The sequence below is a fragment of the Acartia tonsa genome, chromosome 5 (genome assembly GCF_053477335.1).
Source record: "Acartia tonsa isolate MP-2025a chromosome 5, ASM5347733v1, whole genome shotgun sequence".
In the NCBI taxonomy this organism is placed as follows: Eukaryota; Metazoa; Arthropoda; class Copepoda; order Calanoida; family Acartiidae; genus Acartia; species Acartia tonsa.
Window position 1 is genome coordinate 46,001,445 of NC_137264.1, and position 15,099 is coordinate 46,016,543.

Consider the following 15,099-nt stretch of genomic DNA (forward strand, 5'->3'; position numbering starts at 1 on the left):
TTTATTACCCTAGTCCCCAAAGTTTTAAATAACCTTTTCTTATATTCGTTGACCTAACAACTTGGGGGGGACTGCAAGTGAATTTGATTAGTTGTTTCAAGTTGATTGTCCATGTGTATCAACCACTTCTTTTATTTTACAGAAAAGGTAAATTTGTGTATCATCATTGGGGATGTACATTTATTTATCGGCCAATGTCTTATCCCTTTATATCTCTGTCTAATATAGGTATTTTTAAGTATCTACTGACAATCAAGAAAGTTTCTTAAAAATAAATTTTATTTAGAGTTTCATATAACAATTTCATAAACAATTTACTTCATAAGGAAAAGGAATAGTTTATTTTCTTTTGCTTCTGTTTAACACGAAGTAAGCTTTTTAACATAAATATATGACACCAATATTTGGGAAATAATTCATCCATCGATATTAGATCCAGATTAATCATTATGTAAAAAAAAACATTTTTCCATTAAAAAAACATGATATATATGCTAATAAAAAGTGATTTTTGCCCTTGATGCCAACAAAATTGGCATTAATCTTTTCACTATTCGCGGTTGTTTATAATACGATGCAATTGATAAATAATACTCTGAGAGTCATAACGGATAGCATAACCGACTCTGTAAATAATCTTTAATAGCCAGTAAAGTAAAGGAATCTTGCAGTGCATGTAAATACACAAAAAAGGCAATGATTTCGTGCATTTTCTATTGCTGTGCGCAATCTATAATACAAAGTAGAACGATGTCTGTCTGTCTGTTTGTTTGTCTGTTTGTCTGTTTGTTTGTAGCGAAGGATCTCTCTAACCGCTGAACCGATCGGGTTCTCCTTAACAGGGTAGCTTCTCATAGTTCCCGGGAAGGTTTATAACTATTTTCTTGGGGGTGGGACACCCCCAACCCCCCCCAAAATGAAAAATACCCCCCCCCAAAAAAAATTTCTTTTTAAAACTAAAATTAAAATAGTGGGATCGACTACCCCCCCCCCAAAAAAAAAAATAAATAAAATAATTACCCCCCCCCCCAAAAAAAAAAGAATTTTTTTTTTTAAATTTTCTTTTATATCTAAAATACGAAAAATTGGTTTGATCAAAACTCTTGGGGCACAGCCCCTAGAGGCTAGGGGCGAATCCGCTAGTTTTATCATATAGGAGTTTGAAAAAGTTCTTTTCAGTATGGCTTCGAAACAGATTGATTCGCTGGATTAGACTAGGTTCTTAACCAATCAACTGAAGAATTATGTATAGGAAATATTACAGACAATTTTCCATGAATATTAAAATAAAAATCCTAATATTAAAACCAGTTTTGTTTTCCCATTGGAGTTAAAAAAAACTGGTTAAAATCTTTTAATTTTTAATTTTGAAATCTACTTAAAGCTGTCTATAATAAGATGCGATGAAAAAAAATATTTGTGCAACCTATTTGAGATATAGGTTCATCTATTAATACTTAAATAATGGTTACTGCTTTAGGGACAATATCTGCAATTTAATGTTTTAAAGAAGTTGTATCAACTTTTTTGCTTTTTATTTAAGATAGCTAGTCGGTATATCTATCTTTATCTTTATATTTATGCAATTCAGCATTTTTTAATTTGTCCAAAGCCGCAGCAATGGAAAAGGCTAAATTGTTTTAAAATTAGTATGTTTTTCAACTTATTTTTAAAAAGATATACACTATTCTAAGACATGAAGATATATTTAGATTTTATCAATCATTTTCAATCCACTTTGTCTCTTGTAGAAGTGAATCAAGCAATATTCGGTTGGTCGTTTAAATAAGAAATAATTAACCATTTTCACCAAAAGATCTCGCTAACTACAAGATGTATTAGGTTATTTTTCATTTTAGAAAATATTCTTATGTTATTTATTTTTAGGGAGGATTTCTTTATCAAGAGCCCCTTTAAAAATTCAACTTCTGGGAAAATAGCTAATATAATCTTAAACAACTTTTGTGTAATTTGGTAAACCCGTCCATAAAGAAAACAACCACCTCAAAACCAGTTTTAGCCCAGTTGAATAATATTTTTTTTTATCAACATTGAAAGAACAGTCTTTATATATATTTATTGAATATTGCTTTTTGTCTAGACACTAGAAAAAATGATACCAATAATTTTTATTTAAATGTGGTGTAAGCACTTCTATTATATCATTTTTTAGGGGGGATAGGCAGCCGCCCTTCAACCGCGTATAGGCCGCCATTTCAAAATGGTTTCTGTGCGTTTACTAGGGATCTTAAAGGATAAGACAACCGCCTTATAAATTGAAGTACATCCCCAATGATGATACACAAAATTACCCCTTTTGTAGATTACAATTACAAAGTAATGAACCAACCAATCAAAATTAAATATAAGTCCCCAAGGTTGTTATGCCAACGAATAAGAAAACGTTATTATAAAACTTCGGGGACTAGTGTAATAAAAAGCCAAATGTACTATCCCTCTCTGGCTTTTACACTGCGAACCAAACAAATAGGTAAATCTAAAATTTTAGAATAGCAGCTTTGTTATTCATTTAGGATGATTTTAATGTAAATATCAAATGTAAATGCATCTTTCAAGTTTTTACTGTTAATTTCTTATTAATCAGCACCAATGAAGCACAAGATCTCAAAAACAGCATTTGGGGGAAATACAGGTGAACCAAAAAGATATGCAAATCAAAAACAAATCAATGAAAATAAGATTTTTTGCACTTTTCCCCACTTTTAAAGATTGGTTCTGATAAATTAACAATTTTGCAATTTTGTGCATCATTATTGGGTATGTATATGAATATATAGACCATTGTCTTATCCCTTTACATCCCTGAAATCTTACGCAAATGATATAAAAGAAAAGTTTAATGAAAGATTAAATTTTATGTTCCTATTACATCACGACTTTTATTAAAAGCGAAGCTTTTCTATAATTAGGGTCGGTCCGTCTGTACGTTCGTTCGAGACAGATAGCTTTTGTCGTTAATTTAGGCAAGTTAGAATTGTCCTATCGATTTAAAACTTTGCATGGTGATTCCTTTAGTAGTTAGGTACGATTTAGAAAGCGTAGCAACTCTGTAATCATTACCAGAATGTTTATACGGCCCTTTTAAACATGTTGATTATTCTACTTTTTTAACACAAATTTTTATGTGATCTAATTATTCGATTAATCTGATTTTTTTTATATTGATTCCTGGGACCTCAAAGTACAATTGTTTAAAAGAAGCAACTCTATAATCAAGTCCTAAAAATGTAAGTATGTCCATGAACATTATCCTGTATAAAGCAGTTTTTCAACAAATTTACTTACGATTTTGCTTCGACTCTTATACATTCATATTCTGATTATTTAGTTCTGACACTATACAAGTGTTTATGTCCGTTTTTCTTATTGTTTTAGTGCTTCGCTTTTATAGATGTTGTCATCCTTGTTTTGATTGACACATACTTACAGTAGTCGCTCAATTCAATTATTTTATTGTAGATTTTCCTGTTCAGTTGTACATTCCCTTCCGCACATCCGTATGGAACATTCAAATGTACATTCCCAACTATGATAAACAAAATCAATTCTTCTGTAGGTTGACTTTAGTGGTGGAAAAGTATGTACACTGCTAGTTTTGACCAACCAATTAAAATCAAATAAAGTACCACCCAAAGTTATAAGCCAACGAATAAGAATACATGTTTGGGCACGTTCAATGTCCCCTCCCTTCCTGCTAAAACTACAAATTTCTGATAGATCTGACAAAGAAGGGAGGAGGCATTGTGTTGTTTATTAGGCTAGTCCCTAAAGTTTTATTGTAACGTTTTCTTAATCGTTTGCTTAACAACTTTGGGGACTTTTTGGCCTTTTGATTGGTTTGTTTATTATATATGTTTCAACCAATAATCTACAGAAGGCGTAATTTTGTACATCAACATTGGAGATGTACATAAATTTATCAGCCATTGTCTAATCCCTTTATTCCTGAGTTATGACAAGGATGTGTGTATGAACTAACATGGAGGGACGGGACATTGGACTGTTTATTACACTAGTCTCCAAAGGTTTTAAATAAGGTTTCTTATTCGTTGGCTTAACAACTTTGGGGTTTGTTTAGTAATTTAAGTGTCCAAAAGTTGTGATCTACAAAAGGCGTAGATCACATTGTGTACCAGCATTGTAGATGTACATTAATTCATCGGCTATTGTCTTATCCCTTTAGATCCCTGCATTGTGAACAAGGATAACTGTGTGTATGTAGTGCGTACTAATCTGAAAGCAAATGAGCACTATTCATCAGAATAGTTATAGTTTCACTGCAGCTTTACCCACGGATCTAAAGGGATAAGACTATGGCCGATGAATTGATGTACATTGTACAGCCCCAACTATGATACACAAAATATCCCAAAATAAGTGGTTACAACGTTTGGATACTTACTTAATGAACCAACCAATCAAAATTCAATAAAAGTCCCCAAAGTTAATGAGTTACCAAATCAGAAACCTTTATTATAAAACTTTGGGTCCTGTGTAATAGAGCCCAAAGTCCCCTTACTCACTGAGTTTCATTGCAGTTTAACCACATCAGTTTATTATTTGTTTATTACTTTAGGTCAGATCAGGTTAGGTTTTATTGGGCATCGCAGGCAAAGACCCAGCAGCCTTATATAATAACAGAATTATTCGATTGGACTTGCATAGTAGAGGATTTTAAAAAAAAAATCAAGTAGTGCAGTTTCAATTATTATACCTTTTGGTGAAAAACACTTGTGTAAAAATTTTAACCATTTTAAGTATTATGTCCAGTTTCAAAATATCTCGTTCGTAGCCTGTTAAAATCTCAAAAACCCCAAAGAAATGTTATTTTTGAAAAATGGCCAATTTTTAGAGGTTTTTGAGATTTTCTCAGGCTAGAAACGAGATATTTTAAAATATCACAGTGTTTTTTCACCAAAAGGCATAATAATTGCAACTGCACTACTCAATTTTCAAAAAAAAGCCAGGAAAAAATCCTCTGGCATATTGATGTAGGCATACTTTTAAAGAAAGTAGTTCAAAAATTGGATTGTCGGACCTAATTAACAGGGATGGAGGGGACAGTGGTCTCCAAAGTTTTACAATAACGTTTTCTTATTCGTTGGCTTGGCAACTTTGGAGACTGGAGATTGAATTCTGATTGGTTGGATCATTGATTGTACAAACGTTTCAACCACTAATTGTAACCTATACAGAAGGGGTAATTTGTGTATCATCATTGGGGATGTACCTCAACTTATCGGCTATTGTCTTATCCCTTCAGATTCCTGATAATTAGGAAATGAATATTGTCACAACATACCCAAAACAAAAACCTTAACTATAACTCAATAAGAAACTGTTTATGAATACAAACTTGGAACAATAATATGTTGTTATTGATATTACTTTTTTATCCTCCTGCCAGTCAGGGAGGGAGGGTACATGGTGGGCTGTTTATTATACTTGTCCCCAAAGTTTTATAATAACGTTTTCGGCTTTAAAACTTTCGGGCCTTTTATTAAGTTTAGATTAGTTGGTTCATTAAGTTGAGTGTTCCAATGTTTTACTAATTTTAATCATGAGAAGGGGTAATTTTGTATCATCATTAGGGATGTATATTGTTTTACCAGCCATTGTCCTATCCCTCATGATTCCTGCTGATATTAGTACATTTTATTTTCATGCTGGTTAATATGATTACCATACAAGTAGGTTAGAAAAGTTATTTATCACATCGTATTATAGACAGAGGCCCAAGCTAACAAAACGAGTTTTAATTTTATGATTTTATTTTAATGTTAATGTAAAATTGTCTGTAATACAATGCATTGCATGATTTTTCAGTATGGCTGGTTATAATCCAGCGGATATTAATCGGTTTCGAAACCATACTGAAATAAAGTTACTAAGATTACACAACTTAAAATTTACCAACATCTTCATTTGCCGTGATTTGTTCATTAAGCTGCAAATAATAATTTGGAAAATTTAAAGTTGTATCATCATTTATTGAACCATAGTGAAAAAGTCCATTAAAAAGTCAACTTTGCTTGAAAATTGGATTGATTCTATACTTTTAATAAAAAATAATTTTACAACAATTACAAGTCGACCAAAATTTGCTTTGATTTCGGCTGTTTTGGGGGTTTAGCTTATCAAATAACTATTAAAAAGAAAATGCTGTAAACTTATAATAAAAAAGTTTGTTCTGTAGGTTACAATTAACTTTTTGGTATTCTTATTCTAACCTGAGATAGAGGGGACCATTATTACACCAGTCCCCAAAGTTTTAATAAAGCGTTTTCATATCCGTTGGCTTAACAACTTTGGGGACTTTTATGAATTTTGATTGGTTGGTTCATTAAGATGAGTGTTCACAAGTTTCAACCACTAATTTTAATATTAAGATATTATCCTTATAATAAAGTAACAGGATGTGTGTTTGTCTGTGTGTCTGTCTGCACCGACGGTTCTCGCTAACCGCTTGAACTGATCGGGTTCTCCTTAACAGGGGAGCTTCTCATAGGTCCCGGAAATGTTTGAGTACCACAACCCTCCCAAAACAAATTGCCCCCTAGAAAAAATACCCGCTCCCCCAATTTTTTTTTTTTTATTTTTAAATTTTTTTAACTAAAATTAAAATATGGAGGGGGGATCCCCTCCCCCCCTAAAAAAAATCCCTACCCCAAAAATTTTATTTTTTTTATTTTTAACCAATAATTTTAATCTACAGAGGTAATTTTATTAATCACCATTTGGGATATACAGCAGTTTATCGTCCATTGTCTTATCCCATAAGAAACCTGACCAAAAAGTACAAAAAGGAACTACATTTAGCAACAAGATAATAAAAGTACTAAAAATGCAACTACTAACATATTGAGACAGACTGACAATAATAAAAAAAGATTAAACATTGCAAAAGATAAAAAAAAGCTTATTTATTAAAAACTCAGTTAATACAAAATGACCCACCCCGATGCATGTGAAATAATTAAAGGTAGAAAATTAATTGCACAGAAATATTAGTAAAAAATCTGAAAACAAACTTAATAACATTTATCTATTTGTAGATCTGAATTTAATAAACCAACTAATCATAATTTAATGAAAGACTCAAAAGTTGTTAAGCTAACGAAAAAAGAAAACTTTGTTATAAAACTTTGGGGACTAGTGTAATAACCAGCACAATGTCCCCTCCCTCCCTGTAATAATATACATATTTATATGGAAAACTAAGAGGATTACAAAAATGTTCCAGAAATATTTTTAGAAGAAAAAACTAATTTTTTTTCAATTTATAGGTACATTGTAGTAACTTTAAGATATAATAAAAAATAAAAATTATAAAGGTAAGAGTAAAATTTTTTTGAGCCAATTGATGTATAAAATTGCTACGTTGAATAATGCAAATAAATCACTAGTTATGACAATATCATTAGTTAGCTTACATTTTAAATATTTAGCAGCTTTAAAGCTTTCCTAGAATTAAACCGATTCATTTGTAAAAAAAAACTTACTATGAGAACAATCGGTTCAGTGGATAGCTTAAATTATAGAAAAATACTTCAATAAATTTCTCGAAGGCACTATAATCGAACAGTCAAAAGCAGGCCATGATTATAGAGTAGCTTTGCTTACTTTACCAGTAGGGCAAATAATTTGCTAAATTTTAAATCCAGTTTTTAATTAAATTGTATGGACACATACAAGAGATTAAATAGGGATTACCAGTTGGTCTGACGTCTTTATCCGCAGCTATTAATATATTATTATTAATATTCAAACCAGCCGCAAGGGGTTTTCGCAGTGAGGGAGAGTACATTAGGCTGTCTATTGATATACTTGTCTTAAAAATCCTATAATAACGTTTTATTGTTAGTTGGCTTAACTACTTTGGGGACTATTATTGAATTTTGATTGGTTGGTTCAAACATTTGATTGAGCGACCAAACGTTTCAACAAATAATTGTAATCTATATAAGAGGTAATTTTGTGCATCATCATTGGGTATATTCATTAATTTATCCGCCATAGTCTTATCCCTTTAGATCCGTGGGTTTTGTTTTATTGAGAGAGGTTTAACGAAAATAGCCTAAAACTAAATTAAACCAAATGTTGCCTATGTTGAATCCAAATCACCTTATAAATGTTAAGACCTCAGCGTTAAGTAACATATTAGTAAAACTAATGTTACCAAAAAACTTTATTTTGAATCGAAGATTTTTACCTATTTCAGACTGGCCATGGCCTGTTATGAAATGAACAAGGACAAAATCGTTCTGAAAGTAAATAAAAACCGGAAAAATAGGTTTAAAACTATCTTTTGACTTAAATCTTATCACAAAATAGCCTAAAACCATCACAGGATCTATGTGAAGCTTTCCTTAAATAAAGAACCTAATCTGCTAAGTACTTAATGAGATCTGAAGCTTCAGACAAACCCTTACTACTTTATATGCTAGGATTGTCTTCAGGGGCGTCCAAGCTTTTTTATTGGGGGGGGGGGGGGTAATCTTTATTTCATAGTCTTTTTTTATTTGGGGGGGGGGGTAAAAATTGAAAATTCAATTTTTTCTTTTTTGGGGGGGGAGGTAATCACCCCTTTACCCCCCCCCCTTGTCCCTCAAGATATCCGCTGAATATTTATGTGATTAAGGGAATTATGAACTTTTAGAGATACTTTGCATTTAGAAACATTTAGAACAGAGAACTTTTAAGTTCAACAAGGACTATTATGTAGCACAGCAGCAAACACAACTTTCAATTTCTTTATTTACAATTTATCCGCTAAAATAAAATAAACCAATTATGTGTCTTAATTGTGAAAAGACGGGCAGAAAAAGAAAGCATTTTAGCAAGAAGAGACGTGTTTGGTTCATTTCAGCGCTAGATTCATAAATCAGGAAAATTAATATTAAAAAAGTTTTCAAATAGATAAAGAACATCAATGTACTATATAAAAATAATATAAATTTCTGGGGACATATTTAGTAAATGTAATATTGATGTAGCAGTTTTAACATCAAAAGTGAAAAAATATAACCTCTGATAATTAGATTAAGATGTTTATTTTATCATATCTTGTCTATGAATTGACAACTAGAGTAAATGTCTCTGAGGCGTACAGAAAACAACTAGGTATTGAGTAGCTGCGCTCCTTTTAAAAAATACATTTAAAATATCAGGTGAATGTTTGTCTTGTTTTACTTTTTTTAGCAAAGCTACTCTGTAATCTAGTTTTCTGTCTGTCTGTCAGTCTTAAAGTCTTTGAGGGGAATGTGATTTATCAGCAGTTTTTAGACCTTTTTAAAGAGATGTATTATTCAATTTTTAATATCAATATTGTATATTTTTTTTTCTAAGATTGCCTTCAAAATGAACTAACTTTACTATTACCGTTAATCAGTTTGCCTTTTCTAATTTTATCATTATGATTGTCTGCTTCTAATGGATGTTGTCATCCTTGTTAAGGCCCTGCATTACATTGGCCTAAAAATCAAAACTGTGTTGTTAAGTGCTTTTTAATACATTGTTAGCAATTTTTTTGTTTAGTAGCACCACTAATCTAAAAATTGGGGTTTTAGATTGTCCGTCGGTTTGTCCTTGACCTTTGGTTATTTACATAAACCCATCCTCCTTCTTTATTAAAAGATTTTGTAATTAAAACCTAAAAATATTTAGAAAAATATTGTTTACACATAAATTACCTAAATAATTACTTAAAATTTTGCTTTTTCTTTCTATGAAAAATAGCCTTGGCTTCTATCTCATTATTTTATTCTTAACTACTGCGCTCCTTGCATCTAGGAGTAGGAAAATAGCCTTAAACCAAACTTAGATATAAAAATCAAATAGACTAAATACATCCAGGAACCTATGAGAAGCTTCCATGAAATGAAGAACTCAACTGGTTCATTAGTTATTGATATCTTAAGCTACAGACAAAGTGACTACTTCATATAAAGTTGTATAAATATAAAATACCATGAAATATTTGAACTTTTTATCATGTAAGACATAAGAGTCAATATCTTTTTAAAAAGTTCATCAAATACAAATAAACATTCTTTAATCATTAATATGGAAGTTCAATTAGAAATATAGTTAGAAGCTCCTTATAATGTCTATATAGAATTATGTCATAGAATACAAATGACCAATGATAGGCCAATACACAGACTAAATTACAAATGCCAGGCCAGAATGCATTTTAACTGACCAATGGAAGGCCAGTATGGCGTCCTTTTTTATAGTCACTATAAAAACTTCATTTAGTTATTCAAATCTAAAAAAAATTTATAATCGTAAAACAAAAAAATAAGTTTGTTAATTCAAACAAATATGAAAAGAATTAAGGAAGCGTTCAGGATTGACAGCTAGACTGTCTGACAAACTGACAGACAGACGGACAGCCATTATTTTGAGAAGTGACAGACGGACGGACAGTTTTGTTACCTAATTCAATAAGTTTTCAAATCTTAAAACTGCTTTCTAAGTTGTTTTTACAAAACATTTAAAGTATAAAAAAAGTTTTATTATTTTCAAAGAACGAGAAAAATTAATTTTTTATGAATTGTTCTAGATGTATCATACGAAATTCTAAGGTTTCTTTGTTTGTTTGATAAGATCTTGCAAACCCACTGCACCGAATGAGTTTTTTTTATTTCAAAGAAGCATCATATGGATTTAGGCTATTTTTCTATCCTCTCTCTTATCTTATAAATACAAAGCCTCTTGCTGCATAGGGACACATCCGCTATAAATGTTTACAAATAAAATGAATCAATGGGCTTAAAGTCTCAACTATTGCCTTAATAAAAATAGTCAGCAATTTATGTTTTAAAACTCAGCTGTAATGAAAAATTACCTTTCCATATAAACTTTGATGTTTTAGTGATGTGTAGACTGAAATTTTTTTCTCAAGTCAGCAAAATTTTTCACCTTACCTCAGCTAAACAATTAAGATTATCATTAGGATTTTCAGTTCTTGTTACCATACTAGCAGTCTGGTCCTCATAGGTGGGTTGGGTATGATAAAATACTTTTAAAAATGTAGGGGGGGGGGGGGGGGGGAGGGGAGTATTTTTTCATAGAGGATGGTTGTCCCATGCCCCGGTAAATAAAATTAATGAGAGGTATAATATGTACCCAGAGGACTTAATTGGACCATTGCTTCTACTTTAAATGATCATTATTTGGATAGATTTTATTTTTATTTAAATGTAAAATTCACAGACATTGCTGTAAGTTTAATGTAAATGGAGTATTATATCTTTTTAGCTCCATTTATAAATGTTTGTACTATATATCAATTTTACTATGGAGATGTAGTATTTGTAAATTTATTGGTTTGAGTCAAAGTTAGACATAAACATCATTACAGAAAATTATTCATAATAAATCTAAAAGTCATTTTTTACTGTCGATAAAATAAAACTTCCTTTCCGCGCAAATGTTTAATAAGGGTTACCCTACTTGGGTCAGGTTTAGACTTCCAGTTTTAAAGGTTGATTTATCTGATCGAGGCTTACAGGCAGCTGAGCGTAACATTTTAAAAGGAACATTTTATAAGATATTAGGATGAATTCCTGGTATAAAACTTAGAAGTAAAATATTTGTTCCTAGTCCATGGTTTACAGCTTTTAGGATTATATCAATGGTTGTTTATAATATTCAAATATTTGTACCTAGTCCATGGTTTCCAGCTTTCAGGATTATATTAATGGTTGTTTATAATATTCAAATATTTGTTCCTAGTTCATGGTTTCCAGCTTTCAGGATTATATCAATGGTTGATTATAATATTCAAATATTTGTTCCTAGTCCATAGTTTCCAGCTTTCAGGATTATATTAATGGTTGTTTATAATATTGAAATAGGCTTTCATGGCTTTCCTACAAACATGCTATTTTTACTATTTTGGAATTAGCATAAAATAAAATTTTTGGCACCAAAAGTTTTAATTTTCATATTAAAAAATCTCAGAAAAAGTATGTAATAGGCAGGAAATTTTATTACTTTTTGTGGTTTTTGTCTTTTTGGTGCCAGGAATGTGCTAGGGTCTAGTTTATTACAAAATTACACATATAGAAGCCTCTAGGGGCACATTAAATTTTTTTCTTCAGTCTACCATATCAGTTCAGTGTTTAGCAAGATTCTTCAGTAAGATTCTTCAGTACACACACTTAAACAGCCAAAGATCCTTACACTTTATTAAAAGGATTTTGATGAAATTTAATTCGGAAACAAGTTTTTAAACATTTTATTCAAAATTTTGCATGAACACTGGAGGTTTTTGCAAATGTGCAAAGCACTGCTCAGGATTGCAATCTCATAAAGCCACACAAAACAACTAAATTTAAGAATTAGCCTATAATAATTTTCCTGTATGACATTGAAAACAATTGATATCCGCTTGATTAGAACCAGTTGTTTTAATCTTATGATTTTTCATTTTGATATCCGTGGAATGCTGTCTTTTATACGATGCAACAAATAAATTTTACATGTCTCAAAGTAATATCAATTAGTTTAGATAGAATAGTTTGTTGTGGTTTAATACAATTGCGATAACAAAAGATTTTTAAAGAGAAGTTGATTTTACCCTTTCTATTATTTATTTTAGGTTTAGATTAAATTATCCCTTATGTAAGGTTTAAGCTTCCCTAACTTGGAGCTCATTCCCTATATCCAAAGCTCTGATTTTTGGTGCCTTTAAAGGCCATTTCAAGATAACTTAGTGTAAATAAACAATCTTAAAATGTTTTGGTAAAAACGAATGAACACTATGCAATCCGTATGCATGCATCTATTTAAGCATTGATCAAAAATATATTCATTTCATGCCAAGCCAGATTTAATATATTATTTGGGAGCCTTTAACTATATCTAACTAAGTTCTTCCCTCAGTAATTTTTTTTTTCAAGTAGAGTGGGTGTCTGTACTCGACTAAGCACTTTGAGTGAAAGTGCCAAACTATCTATAAAAAAAACTTACAAAACAGCCATAAGGAAACAAAACACTTTTATAAATCTATCTGCAATAGCAACTAACAAAATCCCCTAATGAAATATCTATCTATATCAGATCTATCTTCAATAGCAACTGAGATATTCATATTTCTCCAATAAATATCCTGACATACGGTCGGACAGACAGACGGATTTTATAATTATATGATTGTCTCGCTATTAATAAAGTAAAAATGTAAAGTTATTTGTTGATAAATTGTTGGCATTTATTTTTGTCTGATTTACGTCAGTAAGTACATCACTTGAAGGATCTAAAGGGATAAGACAATGACCGATAAATTAATGGACATCCCCAGTAATGATACATAAACTTACCCCTTCTGTAGATTACAATTAATGGTTGGAACGTTTGGACACCTAACTAAATGAAGAAACCAAATAAAAATAAATAAAAGTCCCCATAGTTTAGTAAGTCAACGAACAAGAAAAAATTATTTTAGGACTTTGGGGACTAGTGTAATAAACAGCTCAATGTCCCCTCCCTACCATATACACAATACAATTAATAAGATTTACTGTGCACACGCGCAACAGTAAGAACATTTTCTGTATCGAAGCAACTTTTCTTTTCTCTTTTAGATAACTCAATTGTTGTCTGTCCTTAAGATCTTGTAAACCTGTTATTTTATTAATGTAAAAGGTGACTTTAAATTATATTCTGTAGGTATATTATTTTTGCTGAGTTTCAAATACACTTTTACAAAAGAATGGTCACTGTCACGAAAGAAGGGGACAATGGGCTTTTTGTTACTAATCCCCAAAGTTTTTTATTAATGTTATTTTATTAGTTGGCTCAACAATTTTGGGGACTTTAAATAAATTAGGATTGGTGGGTTAATTGGGTTGAGTGTCCAAACGTTTCAATTGTAATCTACTGAAAGGGTAATTTGGTGTATAATTATAGGGGCTACATCAATTTATCGTCCATTGTCTTATCCCTGTAGAAAAAATAAAAGTGTTTAGGCGAATAACGCCTAAATCAATCCACAACTGAATATTTCCTCAAATATATCAATCAGCTGCAAAAGCCCGATTTAAATTAACAGTTTGAGAAAATATTAACTTATTGCCCATTGTCCTATTCCTTTCTACCAGATTGTACAGAGAGTGAAAAGAATAAAGAAATAGACCTGAAGTCTTTCATTTGTCTCTTTGTGTGCGTCCTTTTTTAGTAGAAAAGCTACTTTTAAAGTTATTCTGTCTGTTTATCTGTGCTACTGTTCTTCTGTCTGTCTATCTGTGCAACTGTTCTTTTGTCTGTCTATATGTGCTACTGTTCTTCTGTCTGTCTATCTGTGCTACTGTCCTTCTGTCTGTCTATCTGTGCTACTGTCCTTCTGTCTGTCTATCTGTGCTACTGTCCTTCTGTCTGTCTATATGTGCTACTGTCTTTCTGTCTGTCTATCTGTGCTACTGTCCTTCTGTCTGTCTATCTGTGCTACTGTTCTTCTGTCTGTGTATCTGTTCTACTGTCCTTCTGTCTGTCTATCTGTTCTACTGTCCTTCTTTCTGTCTATCTGTGTTACTGTCCTTCTGTCTGTCTATCTGTGCTACTGTCCTTCTGTCTGTCTATCTGTGCTACTGTCCTTCTGTCTGTCTATCTGTGCTACTGTCCTTCTGTCTGTCTATCTGTGCAACTGTCCTTCTTTCTGTCTATCTGTGCTACTGTCTTTCTGTCTGTCTATCTGTGCTTCTGTCCTTCTGTCTGTCTATCTGTGCTACTGTCTTTCTGTCTGTCTATCTTTGCTACTGACATTCTGTCTGTCTATCTATGCTACTGTCCTTCTGTCTGTCTATCTGTGCTACTGTTCTTCTGTCTGTCTATCTGTGCTACTGTCCTTCTGTCTGTCTATATGTGCTACTGTTCTTCTGTCTGTCTATCTGTGCTACTGTCCTTCTGTCTGTCTATCTGTGCTACTGTCTTTCTGTCTGTCTATCTGTGCTACTGTTCTACTGTCTCTCTATCTGTGCTACTGTCCTCCTGTCTGTCTATCTGTGCTACTGTCCTTCTGTCTGTCTATCTGTGCTACTGTTCTACTGTCTCTCTATCTGTGCTACTGTC

The 15,099-nt window shown here is 31.7% G+C and overlaps 2 protein-coding genes across 2 annotated transcripts in view; one reads left to right on the forward strand and one right to left on the reverse strand.

The window, feature by feature from the left end:
* Positions 1–1,769, reverse strand: part of LOC145319646 (uncharacterized) — a 40,911-nt gene extending 39,142 nt beyond the window's left edge. The window contains exon 1 of the mRNA XM_080161918.1: positions 1,743–1,769. The gene's annotated coding sequence lies outside the window, so the exon portion shown is untranslated. The remainder of the gene's footprint in view (positions 1–1,742) is intronic.
* LOC145319644 (juvenile hormone esterase-like) overlaps positions 1–15,099 on the forward strand; it is an 84,109-nt gene that overhangs the window by 7,286 nt on the left and 61,724 nt on the right. The gene's annotated exons all lie outside the window — the stretch shown is intronic.